The sequence below is a fragment of the Pseudorasbora parva genome, chromosome 25 (assembly GCF_024679245.1).
Source record: "Pseudorasbora parva isolate DD20220531a chromosome 25, ASM2467924v1, whole genome shotgun sequence".
Lineage (NCBI taxonomy): Eukaryota > Metazoa > Chordata > Actinopteri > Cypriniformes > Gobionidae > Pseudorasbora > Pseudorasbora parva.
Window position 1 is genome coordinate 16,281,075 of NC_090196.1, and position 14,037 is coordinate 16,295,111.

A 14,037-nucleotide genomic window follows, 5' to 3' on the forward strand; every position below is an offset into this window, starting at 1 on the left:
CACTGTGATTGGACATTGATGTTCACCCAAAGTTGAACTGTGGACGCTCAACGCATAAAAATGGACAAAACCTGCCAGCTGTTGGCGCTAAAGAAAAGTGTGGCGCATCCATTGAAAACAATTGAAAACATACGCCGGGCGAGGCGAGAACACCTGTTTGTACACGCCGCCTTAATAGGCTATTATTTTGCAACTTCTATTACACCTCGGAGAATTACCGAGGTCCGGACCTCGGGGACCTCAATGGTGGGTACGGCCCTGTTGAGCATAAAACCAAGCATCTGGGTGGGTTTAACTGAAGACAAGAAGCACCAACGTGTATATGGGAGAGATTCTGTATGGAGGAATAGTCTCTGATCCCTTGTCAGGTGTTCTCCGAACTCATCAGGCGTTATAGGAGAAGACTTGGAGCTGTTATCTTTCTTAAAAAGGAAGTTGCAAAAAGTTTTTCAAAAAAGGGGGCCAATGTGTTTTGGAGAAACATTTATTCATAATGTGATTATGATTTTAGAGTGGCCTTTTATTGTGGCCAAGGCACACCTGTGCAATTATCATGCTGGTGTATATCATCTGTGGAAGGCATTAAACCATAAAATGTATTGCTAGCCTCTCAAAATTGCCTACCCTACCTTTTAATGGTATGTTCCCTTACTATATGGTAAAAAAAAAAAAAAATTGTAATAGTTCTGTCAGGATATTTAATTTAATAATCTACAGTGAAAAATGGAAATCAACATTTCCTGTGACACTTCACATTCAATGGTATTTCAATTAAATCGTTTTTTTTTTAGGGTTTTATGTTACATCTTAATAATAAAAAAAGAAAATGTTTTTTTTATTTTAGTGTCATCATGAGTGTTACAATGGTGTTTTGTATTCGTGACACTGCTTGCCCCTTCTCTATATATTAACGTTGATTCGTCATGTGGCTTTTTCTTTACCAGCTGTGTTATTATGGTGCTTGTCAGTATATGTTAAAGGATCAAAACAGATTTTAGTAGTGTGGTTATGCTTAGTCAGCAGAAAAGAACTGTTGGATTTACCAGTTTGTTTCTTTTGTAAAAGTTTTAAAATGTACAGCTTTTTCTGTAAAGTTGTGTACATTTTACTGTATTTTTACATAATCATTCTTGCAATAACAGCTGCCAGTTTGCCTGTAAAATTGTTTCTCTTTGCCCAGTTCTTATCTTATCAAGTTTGGAACTAGAACTTCACACAAATCGGACATAAACCATGATATCACTCACAAAACATTAATTTCTTAACCACTGTGTTTTATTATTATCTATATTTAAAAAAATAACAATACTTACCTGGTTTCCGAGTTTGGGCCTTAATGTTGTGGTTCAGAGTAAAAAGGAAAAAAATGATGCCAAGTTCCCTAATAGTAAACCACAGAATCTTGTGAATGTCAGTGAATGAATGTTTGATCAAACAATGATTAGAGAAGAAATAAGAGAGGATTATTTGAACTTTGTACTGTTTAAAGAGCAATAACCTTAGAGAAGGAAATAAGTTTGATTTACAATAACTCATTTATACAGTCCTAAGTAAACCAAAACTATTATGGCATTTAAAAATAATTTGCTTTGGTCCAGCACAGAATTTGATATAAACTAATTTTAAAACGTGCAGAAGACTAATATAATATAATGACCATTTTTATGCACCTCGCTATGGGAGAATTCTTAGGAGGTTAGAAGTGAAAATAGTATCCAGCATGATGCCAGTAAGGGGCTCCACAAAGGATGTGGCAGATTCAGGTTTCAGCATTGGCTGTTCCTTATAATGAAACATTAACACACAATCCAGTCAATTCAAATCTAATCATAATTGTGACTATTAAAAAAAATTATACATAATTGCCACATCTAAAAATGCAAAATATGTTTATTCTGGAGTGGCTCAGCTGGTATATTACTTCTCCCTCATTTGACCTTTGATTCACTAAACGATCATCCATATGTCTCCAGTGGGTCATTTGCGTATGTGACATTTGTATGTGACCGATTTAGCTTGGAGAAGCATGCTCCTTTCTCACCATGAAAAAAGTTTTTTTTTTTTTTTTCACACGACAAGTTTATATCCAGTGTTGGTTTGATTACTTAATTGTATTCAGTTACTGATTCTAAATTACATGACAAATTTTAGTTTGTAACGTAAGCTGTTATTTTAGACCAGGGGTCCCCAAACTACTGCCCGCCCCCACATTTGGGCCCTCTGAACAATGCCAGAGACATATTTTGAAAATTTAATCAAAAAAATGTAATATCTGTATTTGATTATAAAGGTTGGGTTTCAAACAAAAATTTCCCTTAGTTATTAACTAAAATATTAACATAGCGTGGCTTAATTATTTGTTAGATTCACCCACCAATAGAATCGCACATTCAATAACGTTTCATCATGATCGAGCAACTGCGCGCCGAGCCAGCAAGAAAATCCAAAGACAACAAAATGGCTAAACGGTTGGGAAAGAGACAAGTTGATTCAAAATGGGTATTTAACCAAAAGTGGATGAGTGATTATTTTTTTGTTCAATGCAAAGAAACAGCTGTTTGTCTCATCTGTCAAGAAACCGTTTCTGTGTTCAAAGAATACAATCTGCGCCGACACTATGAAACCCGCCACAGAGACAAGTATGTGTGCTTGCAGGGCCAAACGAGAGCTGACAAAGTGTCGAAGCTAAAAAGTGGACTATTAGCTCTGCAGAACTCATTTATACGCCAAACCCTGTCATCTGTTCGAGCAAGCTTTCAGGTAGCTAAACTAATTGCAACGAATGGTAGGGCCATTCAGTGACGGTGAGTTCGTCAAGAAATGTATGAATGCTGTTGCGGAGGAGGTGTGCCCCGATAGGAAAGACGTCTTAAATGCGGTGAGTCTGTCTGCAAATACCATCACCAGACGAATTGAAGAAATTGGGGATTATGTATATGCCCAGTTTAAGGAGAAAGTGAAATAATTAGAATTTTTTTGCATCAGCACTTGATGAGAGCAATGACGTACAGGACACCGCACAGCTGCTCATTTTTCTTCGCGGAGTTAGCGCAAACTTTGAAGTGTCCTTCAGCTGGCAGCCCTACAAAGTCTCAAAGGTACAACGACAGGAGAGGACATTTTTGGTAAAGTGTGCCAAATGATGGGAGAGCTGGATCTAGACTGGTCTAAACTAGCCAGCATCACAACTGACGGGGCTCCTAGAATGGCTGGCCCGTCGAGGGGGCTAATAGGACGGATGAACAGAGAAATGAAGGAAAGAGGTTTCACTTCCCCGTTACAAGTCCACTGCCTGATTCACCAGCAAGCACTGTGCTGCAAAGTTCTGAAATGGGAATCAGTCATGATGGTGGTGGTGTCATGTATAAACTTCATCAGAGCAAATGGACTTAAGCACAGACAGTTTCAAGCCTTTCTCTCCGAGCTAGAGTCTGCTCACGGAGATGTGCTTTACCACACTGAAGTTCGGTGGTTAAGCCGGGGCAGAGTTTTGAGACGTTTTTACGAGCTGCTACCCAAAATCAACGCCTTTCTTCTGACAAAGGGCAAAACTGTCCCAGAACTGATCGACACAGAATGGAAATGGGACCTTGCCTTTTTAACTGATGTGACGGAAATGTTAAACAGCCTTAACTTGTTGCAAGGGGATGTGTGACATGTTTTCCCACCTAAAAGCATTTGAGGTGAAACTAGCACTGCTTGTGGGACAAGTGCAAAAGCAAGACTTCACCCATCTCCCTGTTACCCAAAGTCTCTCAGCTGAGAAACCAGTGGTCCCATTCCCAACTGAAAAGTCCACGGAAGCGCTGGAAATGCTGAAGACGGAGTTTGCTATGCAATTCTTTGAGCTACATGTCCATGCTAAAGAAATCCACCTTTTCCAGAACCCCTTTGCTGCCGACGAAGCCCTACCTTCTTATCAGTTTGAGTTGGCTGAGTTACAGAACTGTGATGTTCTGAAAGACGCATTTAAACCCAACAGTCTCGTTGAATTTTATGGTGCCCTCCCTAACGAGACATACCCAAACATCAAAAGGCATGCAATGAAAATGTGCACGCTTTTTGGCAGCACTGTGAGCAAACCTTTTCTCGTATGAAACTGATGAAAACTCTGATGAGATCAAGACTCACTGATGAACATTTGCATCAGACTTTAAGACTGGCTGTGACAGGAATGAAACCTGACATCGAACTTCTCACCAACCAGAAGCAAGACCACAGTTCACACTGATTAACAATAGGCTATACATAAGTAATTAAATGTTTTGATTGCAATAGTAATGGATATTAAACATTTTTATTATGATAATTATGCTTTTTTAAAAGGCTGTATATCTCTTGTAAAGTAACAAAATAATAAACTAAGCATTAATAAATACATTTAAAATCATAATAAAAACTCCACAATAATAATCACTCTGGCCCATGTATTTTTTCTGTGACCGACCCGGACCCCCCATTAAAGAAAGGAACAATAACGTGGCCTTTACAGAAAAAAGTTTGGGGACCCCTGTTTTAGACATTTAAGGTAATACAATCAGACTACTTTTGACATAACTCGTTTCACATTTATTTGAATTAGATAATCCTATCATATTGATATAAAACATAGATTCCATTCCTTGTCATCAACAACATGAAGTGCATTGGATATTAGGTTAAATCAGGGTTTCCCAGAATGAGCTTCGTGTTGGTATGTAACAACAATCCACTGAAAGCGAGCTTGGTGAAAACCCAAGTGCAGTTTAACCCCAAACATGAACAGATACAAAATAAACAGGAACTTGACAAAACATAGCTTGGCATGACTAAGCGGCAACCTCCCGCGATCTCTCTTGAAGACAATACGGAAGTAATGTAAACTGCAATTCCCCAAGGCTCCAGAAGGGAGCAGAATCTCTTTGAGCCCCATGTTAAAATTCTCAACTTTACAGCAGAAAAAAAACATGTTTACAGCCTGGTACAAATTGTGGTTTTGGCCTATAAGGGTAATTTTGATCTTCATGACAACTGTGAGGGGGGGTGCAACTCATTAGTGTACGTTATATAATGCCTTAAAGTTCTGCATAATTAAGGGTGTGGTTACAGGTGGATAGCCATTTATCCGCCGTCTATAGTCATTACGCAATGACTATAGACGGCCGATAAATCTCAGCTCCGCGCACATCCCGCCTTTTTGCCCATTTTCTGTTATCCGGGAGTGACACGCGATGACTCGCTCGCAAGATGTCAACCGCCAGCTCGTCTCTACTTTAAGCTTCAGAACGGCTTATCGGAATCCTATGGGTGACGTCACGGACCCTACGTCCATATTTTTTTACAGTCTATGGGCATGCCATGACAAACTCACCAACAGGAGGGTACAACAAACAATACTAGACAAGTAACAAGGAAAATGTGAGGACTTAAATACACAAGGAACTGATGACTGAACAAGACACTCCTGTAAACAATCAGCACAATGAACCAATGGCAACATAACACATGAGGGCAAGGAAGTCACATGACAAAAGGGAACACATGGCAAACCTGGAAACATGAACGTGACATAAAAACAAAAACAAATCATTAGACATTACAGATCTCCTTTTATTGGCAGGTCCAACAGCTAACAAAACCAGAACTAGACATGCATTCTTGGAGGGTAAGGGGAGGTGGTCTTTGGGAATGGATGGTGGTACTGGGCCATGGAGCTGAGGTCGGCCTGGGCGGACCTGGGCCGTGGAGCATGGACAGACCTGACAGGCTAAGACACCCCCCTGGTGGAAGATCATGAAGCCAGGGAAGCGCCGGCAGTTCAGGGGACCAAAGTTTAGGAAGCCATCCCAAGCCTAGTAAGGTACCTACTACAACCAACCCAAGATTTTTTTTTACTTGGGTGGAACTATGAGGTCATGGCCAAGAGTGGAACTGGAATGCTGATCAGGCGCTGGAGCCGTCTCTCGAAGCTTGTCGGGGGCTAGGGCCCTCTCGATACTGATCGGGGCCATCACTGGATGCAGGTTGGGGGCCAGAGTGTCATTGGACTCTGGTATGGGGCTGGAGCCATCACTGGACACTGTTCAGGGTCCCCTCTGGACTGTAGACCGGAGACATGTCCCCTTTGGAACTGTAGACAAGAGATGAATGTCCCCTCTGGACTGTGGACAGGAATCAGATATCCCCTCTGGACAGGAGACAGATGTCCCCTCTAGAATGCCCTGTCTCCCTTGCTCTGTGCGTGTGGTTGTGTTGGAGGCGTGGCTTCTGATTACCGATCACTCTGGTCACTTCCACCTGCTGCACTCATCGCCTGGGCTATTTATACATGTGTCTCACCCAGCTTTATTGTCAGATTGTTGCCGTTTGTCCAGTGGTTCCTGTCTGTTCCTGGGTTTGGCCCGTCTTTCCGGAGTCCTGGAACCCGCCAGTTTGCTCTGCCCATTGCATCGCTGCCTGCCGTGGCTTCCTCACCGCTGCTGCCATCGCCTGCTTCAAGCCTGCTTCTTTGTCCCTTAACTTTATTCACCGAACATTCTGTTCCACTGTGAATCTGAGTATAATACATTTCTATTGTTCAACTCGCTATTAAATCTTCTGTCTTTTCCCTGTCATCTCCGTAACAGTCCCCTCTGGACTGTGGATGGGGGAGACAGTCCCCTCTGGACGGGGACGGATGTACTCTCTGGACTGTTGACAGGAGACACAATCCCCTCTGGATGGGGATGGATGTCCCCTCTGGACAGTTGATGAGAGACGGCCATCTTGGGAAGAGACTGCAGTGGCAGCCATGACGGGACCTTGCTCTTGCTTGGCAGGCATGAAGCAAACAGCTACTGACCTGGCAGGCATAACGTGAACAGGCCTTGGCATGGCATGAATAACTCAAGACATGACTATAGGGGCATGGAGATGCTCTGGTGTGGAGGGTGCTATGGGATTGTGGGGTTCCTCATTATCTTTATTAGCTTCAAGCAAAAAATGTCCTTAAGAGCCACATACATTTTAATGTGTTTAAAAAAGAAAAGCCTCCAAACACAGTAATATGTGTTTAAATGACTCACTGAGTGATATTCATATAAAAATGTCGGCCTATGTGTTCACCAGGAACGAATTAGATAGTGCTGAGAAAACACTTCTTAAAAGTGAAACAATTTCTGTAATTCCAGTGATCAACTGCTGCGGGTTCTCAGTTTCAGTAATAGTCACATGACCAGTAGATGGTCTCTGTGTGCAATTCCACAAACCTGGAAGACCATCTAAACGTATACAAGCAGCATGATTTTTAAAAGATAAAAGTAGTAGGTAGAATCAAATAATTATTAATCATTTAATGCCATTGTGAGAATAACTTAATCATGTAATCCATAAAATGTAACTGTAGTCTGATTATGAGTATTTTAAAATGTAATCTAATTATAGGGACTTCATTTTGGAATCTAATTATGTAATTCAGATAAGTCTTAATTGTGAGGTAAAAAGTCACAATTACCTTTTTTTTATTAATTTATTCTGTGGCGGAAAACAATGTTTATAAGTATATCAGTGTGTATAAGCAACAAAGTTTGAACAACCCTAACTCGCATTTACGATTTGTTTCAAAATATGGCAAACAAATAGACTTACTTTTAAGATTACTTTTTTTTTTTACTCAAGTGAATCCTTCTCATTAAATAAATAAATAAACTTTCAATGTGCCTCTGTGGGCATAGTCACAACCTGTAGAAACATGCTGTTTATTGACAGTGATTTATACGTTAGAACATTTAAAGTAAAACATCATCATTCACTACATGTGTATATTTAAAATGCATTTATGCTATTTTATGTCTTTTTGACTAAATGAAAATGAGGAAAACACAAACTAAGCCTGCGTCCGAATATGCATACTATACAGTACAGTATGCGAACGGAGTATGTCAGAATTCATAGTATTCATAAAACTGTAAGCGAAAAGTACACAGATAACCTTCTACTTCTGGCGAGATTCTGAAGTGCACGAATGACGGGTTTAATGCATGAAACGTGAAAAACGGGATGGACACGTTGCAACGAGTGAGATAAACGAAGGCGCACCACCACCGGACTGAGGATCTTAACAATAGGAAAGGGACCGATAAAACGAGGTGCCAATTTCCGAGAAGCCGAGGGAAGAGGCAAGTTACGAGTGGAAAGCCACACCTTTTGACCGCAAACGTACCTAGTAGCTCGCGAGCGGCGACGGTCGGCAGCGCGGCGGGTGCATTCTCTGCTACAACAAAGTGCTTCACGCACCCTCTTCCAGGTACTGCGACAGCGCTGGATAAAAGACTGGACCGAAGGGACAGCTGCGTCAGGTTCCTGAGAAGAGAACAGAGGCGGCTGATACCCCAGACAACAGAAAAACGGAGACTCACTCTCACTGCTCACTCCAAGACGACGGATTGCGGCTGCCCAGGCAGCGAAGTAATCGTCCGAGATCCTGGTTAGCCCATTCAGCCTGGCCAATTGTCTGTGGATGAAATTCTGACGACAGGCCGACTGTAGCGCCGACCTGTCGGCAGAACTCCCTCCAAAAATGCGAGACAAATTGAGGCCCCCTATCAGAAACGACATTGGAGGGAAGCCCGTGAATCCTAAAGACATTGTCAACAACCAGCTGCGCAGTCTCCTTTGCAGAAGGTAGCTTTGGGAGGGGAATAAAGTGAGCCGCCTTTCGAAAAACGATCAACAACCGTAAGGATCGCCGTATTACCACAGGACGGGGGAAGTCCCGAAACGAAATCCAGGGCAATATGGGACCACGGACGAGAAGGAATAGCGAGAGGTTGGAGCAAACCCGCAGGAGGAGAATTACCGGACTTAGCCTGGGCGCAGACAGGACAGGCAGCCACGAATTGACGAACCTCGCAAGTCATAGATGGCCACCAAAACCGCTGGGAAACAGTGGCCAAGGTACCCCTCACCCCAGGGTGAGCGGCAAACCTGGAGACATGACCCCAGCGGAGAACAGCAGATCGAACAGACCTCAGAACAAACAATCTACCCTCCGGACAACCACGAGGAATCGCAACGCGGGTGAGCGCTCTCTTAACTGCCCGCTCGACCCCCCCAGGTGAGCGCCCCAACCACACAGCCCTTGGGCAAAATGGACTCTGTGGTGGAACCCTCCCCCGAGGAGCCGAACTGACGAGAAAGCGCATCAGGCTTAAGGTTCTTAGAGCCTGGTCTAAAAGAAATGGTGAAGTCAAACCGTCCAAAAAAAAGCGACCACCGGGCTTGGCGTGAATTTAACCTCTTCACAGAACGAATATACTCAAGGTTTCTGTGGTCGCTCCAGACGATAAACGGAACGGCCGCCCCCTCCAGCCAATGACGCCCCACTCACCGAGAGCTAGCCGAATGGCCAAGAGTTCATGGTCTCCCACATCATAATTACGTTCCGCGGGTGAAAGCCTGTGAGAGTAGAAAGCGCACGGATGGATCCGGTTATCAATAGACGACCGTTGTGACAAAACCGCTCCCACTCCCACATCCGAAGCGTCAACCTCCACAATGAACTGTCTCTGAGGATCAGGTGTAATTAAGATAGGTGCAGAGGAGAATAAGCTCTTCAGATGTTCGAAGGAGTGCTGAGCAGAGTCAGACCAGAGAAAACACGATTTGACAGAGGTGAGGGTGGTTAGGGGAGCTGCAATCTGACTGAAGTTACGGATAAACCATCGATAAAAATTTGCAAATCCCAGGAAACGCTGAAGAGCTGTACGGGAATCAGGAACGGGCCAATCGATGACAGCCTGTGACTTAGCGGAATCCATACTAACCCCCTCTGCTGAAACGACGGAACCGAGAAACGTTACAGACTCAGAATGAAATTTGCATTTCTCAGCCTTGACAAACAGGCGATTCTCTAAAAGACGCTGTAACACGCATCGAACGTGTTGGATATGCTCCTGGAGCGAGGACGAGAAAATGAGGATATCGTCTAAGTACACAAAGACAAAGACATTTAGTACATCTCTCAACACGTCATTTACTAGCGCCTGAAAAACTGCGGGAGCGTTTACCAGCCCAAAAGGAAGGACGCGATATTCAAAGTGGCCTAGAGGGGTATTGAACGCCGTCTTCCACTCATCTCCCTCCTTTATGCGCACTAAATGATATGCATTGCGGAGGTCCAGTTTCGTGAAGATTAGCGGTAAAGGATACCGGTTCTTAATGGTGATGTCGTTCAGCCCTCGATAATCAATGCAGGGACGCAGCGAGCCGTCCCTCTTCTTCGCGAAAAAGAACCCCGCCCCGGCAGGAGAGGAGGACTGGACAATAGTACCAGTGGACAGGGACTCAGACAAAAACTTCTCTAGCGCTTCACGCTCAGGAGCAGATAGGGAATACAACCTCCCGCGAGGTGGGGTGGTACCCGGGCGAAGATTGATGCTACAATCGTATGGTCGATGGGGAGGGAGAGAGGTGGCCCGTGAACGACTGAACACTGCTCGCAGATCGTGGTACTCCTCAGGAACCCTAGAGTGATCAATAGACTCCTCCTGAAAGACAGAGATAGAGGAGACCGCAGGGACAGCAGACACAAGACACTTGACATGACACTGTAAACTCCAAGATAAAATAGACCCCTTCACCCAATTAATCTGGGGATTATGCTGTTGTAACCAAGGGTGACCCAGAACGACAGGGGCAAGTGGAGAATTAAAAATAAAAAAGGAAATGGTCTCTTGGTGATTACCAGAAATGGTGAGACTCACTCCTACAGTCTCTTGATGAATGTTAGACAGCACACGACCATCTAAGGCAATGGCGGTGGGGGGATCAGACAGTTCCCGTAAGGAAATACCATGTTCCATAGCCCAGCTCTCACCCATGAAGTTCCCCTCAGCGCCGGAGTCAATAAGGGCAGCACAGGGAAATGATGAGCCTCGCCAGCGCACGACAGCATCAAACATAGTGCGGTTCTTGTGAAGTGGGGAGATGGGGGTATCACAGATAGCCGATCACAGCAACGGGTGATGCAGATCTGGAGCATAACACAGGGATCAAACAAAGGAATACGGTCCTTAGAAACGGGCCGAAGTCTTGAACTCGTAGCGGGAAGGCAGTGGCGAGCGAAACCACCCCAGACACAGCATTCAGCACCACAGAGAGCATCCAGAGAGTACTCACGTACAGCAGGAGACTGGACAGAAACACAGGTGAGACCAACACGAACAAACACTGGACAAACCGACCAGACTAGACAGGGCAAACGAGAGATCAGCACTAATAATAATAATAATAATAATACATTTTATTTGTAAAGCCCTTTTCATAGTTAAAAACAATCCCAAAGTGCACTAGATCGAGAACAATCCCACTAGATCGAGATGCATTCAATAATAATCTGGCAAAGAAGCCACAAACACGAGTCACTAAATAGCCAGAGAGAAGCATGTAAAGAGGAACAGGTGCGCTCTCAATCAGAGAGCACGCTGATTGTGATAGCACACAGCTGAGAGAGAGAGAGAGAGAGAAGCCAAACCTAACTCATGACAAATACCTTTAGTTAACTGGACTCACACACGTATGGGCCAGGGCTCGCAAAGCCCGGCAGCCCAATGAATCATAATATTTTGTTCTTGATCTGATTTTGATATTTTGATCTTGCGCGCGCACGCACACACACAAACACACACACACACACACACACACACACAGTATTGTTCAAAATAATAGCAGTACAATGTGACTAACCAGAATAATCAAGGTTTTTCGTATATTTTTTTATTGCTACGTGGCAAACAAGTTACCAGTAGGTTCAGTAGATTCTCAGAAAACAAATGAGACCCAGCATTCATGATATGCACGCTCTTAAGGCTGTGCAATTGGGCAATTAGTTGAATTAGTTGAAAGGGGTGTGTTCAAAAAAATAGCAGTGTGGCATTCAATCACTGAGGTCATCAATTTTGTGAAGAAACAGGTGTGAATCAGGTGGCCCCTATTTAAGGATGAAGCCAACACTTGTTGAACATGCATTTGAAAGCTGAGGAAAATGGGTCGTTCAAGACATTGTTCAGAAGAACAGCGTTCTTTGATTAAAAAGTTGATTAGAGAGGGGAAAACCTATAAAGAGGTGCAAAAAATGATAGGCTGTTCAGCTAAAATGATCTCCAATGCCTTTAAATGGAGAGCAAAACCAGAGAGACGTGGAAGAAAACGGAAGACAACCATCAAAATGGATAGAAGAATAACCAGAATGGCAAAGGCTCAGCCAATGATCACCTCCAGGATGATCAAAGACAGTCTGGAGTTACCTGTAAGTACTGTGACAGTTAGAAGACGTCTGTGTGAAGCTAATCTATTTTTAAGAATCCCCCGCAAAGTCCCTCTGTTAAAAAGAGCCTCTGATGAGAGTAAAATTGTTCTTTTTGGGTCCAAGAGCCACAGGCAGTTTGTGAGACGACCCCCAAACTCTGAATTCAAGCCACAGTACACAGTGAAGACAGTCAAGCATGGAGGTGCAAGCATCATGATATTGGCATGTTTCTCCTACTATGGTGTTGGGCCTATTTATCGCATACCAGGGATCATGGATCAGTTTGCATATGTTAAAATACTTGAAGAGGTCATGTTGCCCTATGCTGAAGAGGACATGCCCTTGAAATGGTTGTTTCAACAAGATAATGACCCAAAACACACTAGTAAAGAGGCAAAGTCTTATTTTTTGACGTAAGTACATTGTAGTTAAGGCCACCTCATTTAAAGTTGGGCCCAAAAATGTATTCAATTTTTGGCGCATGTAAAAGCCCTTTCATCGCGCAGAGCCAGAAGCCCTTTTGAAACTGCATTGATTTTGGACCTTCAACCCACTGGAAAACCATTATGTGGAAAAAAAATAGAAGGTCTTCCTCAAAAAACTTAATTTCTTTTTGACTGAATAAAGACATGAACATCTTGGATGACATGGGGTGAGTAAATTATCGGGAACAGGCGAGATGCCAGTCAATAAATGGGAAATCAATGTAACTTGCTTTACTTATTTGAAAAAGTAGCTCAGATGTTCTGCTGTAAATTTAAAAGTAATGTGGTACTTTAGGCTATACTAGTTAGGCTACTTGGAAAAAAAGTAATCTGATTAAGTAACTACTTGTATATTGGGAAAATTCAACGATGCAGATCCATGCATTAGGCTATACATTATTAGAGGGATAAAGCATTACAAAATGAACCTAAACAAAGGTTTGATGTTTTTGTAAAGTTTGATAGTATTTCATTATTTACACGTTTTGTTGCACTCCACTAAGAAAGAAAAACTAGCTATGATGCGATGCTTTTTATGTTACTATTATTGTCATATTAATCATAACCCAGAGAAGGGACGTTCTGAGAACTTTTCTGATTAATGTTCTTGCAAGGTTAATAAATGTTCTCTCAAGTTATTAAGATGAAATCTTTAATAATGTTCTCAAAACTTAACAGAAAACAGGAGCCTATAGCCTACAACCGTTCGTTTAATGTTTTTGTTCCATGTAAACATTTTTAAACTCGTTAGGCTGATATGCCTATTGTTACAGTAAGAAGTTCAAAAGTAACACTCTCATGGACGTTTTGAACGTTCAGAGAACATCATAACGTTTTCATAACTTAAAGGGGGGGTGAAATGCTGTTTCATGCATACTGATCTTTTTACACTGTTAAAGACTTGGAATCCCATACTTAACATAGACAAAGTTTCAAAAGTTAAGGTGGACGTTTGATGGGAGTATTTCTTTGTCAAAAATACTACTTCCGGTTAGTCATAAGTTTCGGCAAGTTTTTTGAGATCATGCGTCCCCTTTGACGTTAATGGGGGCGGAATTTCCTTGTATGAGCCTTACGGACAATTCTACCGGAAGCGCGTGAGAGAGAGAGAGGGAGAGAGCGAAAGTAACAGGCTACGCCCATCAAAGCGCTGGCTTGTAGGATGCTGGACAGGTGATGTGCACATAACAATGTCACCAAAAAAGTGCGTTTTTGGTTGCCAGACCAAGACAGTCCTGCACAGATTCGCCAAAAACCCCGCGTTAAGGCAACAGTGGATGTAATTTG